Raw genomic sequence first — 1,768 nt, 5'->3', positions numbered from 1 at the left:
GGCACACTGGGGGCTACAAATACCACCCTTAATCCCCAGCACGCATCAGCCATCTACAACACACTGGCCCCAAAAGCCTGTGGCAGGTGCAGGAATCAGCTATGACAAAACAAGGGCAGCACCAAACCAGGGCTGGCTGCAAATCCCACAGGAAACTCCAGGAAGGGAATGGACTGATAGGTTTTCCTCCTGATTTTGAGCAGGGAACAAACAAAAATAATTTGTTTGTGCAAAACTTCGCTTCTATTGCTTTTTCCCTACCACAGAAGATGCTTCCTTCCTTCCTGAGTTTTTCTGGTTTTGCTCACAAATATGTTGCTTTTCTACTTTCACTTTGTCCACTGTATTTTTGGCTGCCTGAGGTAGCATTTTCTGCCACAAAATTGTGAAATGAAACTAAAAACTACACAACCAGACTCCATGTCTCCTCGTGTTGCATGGAAGTTCTGCCATCCGGCAAGCAGGGGACGTTTTCCTTGGGGCCAGATACCCCCAGTGCACCCAGAACTGCTTCAGCCCTCAGATCACAGGGTGATCCTATGCCCATGGTTGGTGTGTGCTGAGCCAGTACGCAGAGCGAGGTGGAATGCATTGCTGAGGCTGCCCTATTCCTCCAAACTCAGCCTTCCCAGATCAAAACTCCTTCCCGAAGTGCAGCACCCCCTTCTTCCCCAGTATAAATAAATAACCTGCAGTCTCAAGTCACTCCCACTCCAGAAGGCCGTACCGTGATGAATATACCCAGCCAGGCATTGTTCCAGCACGAGGTAATAACAAGTCTTCGATTGCTGGCTGCTAATGCTGCTGACACCTGGCTGCATTCAGAGCGGCTGCGCGCAGGCAGTGGGCGATGGATGTAGTGCCAGCCCTGTGGCCAAGGTGCCAATACTGCTGATCCGCCCTGACATTGATTCCCACCCCTTCTTCTGTATTTTTTCCCTCTTGGTCAGGGAACACGTAAGTATGCGTGGCTGGCCCATGTGCCTGGGCTGCAGCTTGTCACTTGGCAGCCCACAAAAAGGGCATTCTGGGCAGGAGCATGCTGCACTTTTTCCATCCACAGGGAGCCCTGAGCATCGCGCCGCACCTCCAGCCCCATGCCCTCCTGAGATGGGTGGCAATTCAGGATGGAGATTTCCTTTGCCATTTTCATCCATTTGCAAAGTCCTCCATGAGCTGGTGCTGCTCAGGACACATCCTGGCTTCTCCTGCACGGAGCCACCCTTGAGGCACATCCCAGCTTGGATCACTGCTGGCAGCAGCATGGTGGCCCTGCAGCTGCTGTTTGCATGGCTCCCTGCAAGTGGGAAGCTGGGGCTGGAGTGAGCTTGTGCCACATTGCGTCCCATCCTTGCTGAACCCGGAATGAATTCAGCCACTGCCTCTGGTTAAAAACAAGACAGAGAGCAGCCTCCCCCGCCCCACTGCTGAGGGAGGAACAAAACCTGCATTAAGGCCCTCGAGCGGGTAATCTCTCCTTCAGATGTGTCCCAGCATCCCTCCGCCATGCGCGGCCCCGGCAGCCACCACTTGAATTAGCACCAAAGGATTATGGGAGCCACAGTCATTAATCTAGGTGACAAACAGGACTCTGAAGGAATATTTGCACCCCGAAATTGAAAAGATTAGGCCATATTTGTCAAGGATTGGTAGGCTTTATCGCCTCCAGAGCAGATGCTGTTAAATATTCATGAGCTGCATAAGTGGGAGAAGACCTCGCTAGGCCTGATGACTTTCAGAGAGAGGAGGGAAGGGGGGGACGAGGACG

This window comes from Meleagris gallopavo, chromosome 17 (assembly GCF_000146605.3).
Source record: "Meleagris gallopavo isolate NT-WF06-2002-E0010 breed Aviagen turkey brand Nicholas breeding stock chromosome 17, Turkey_5.1, whole genome shotgun sequence".
NCBI lineage: Eukaryota > Metazoa > Chordata > Aves > Galliformes > Phasianidae > Meleagris > Meleagris gallopavo.
Note: the sequence above shows the minus strand (reverse complement) of the source record.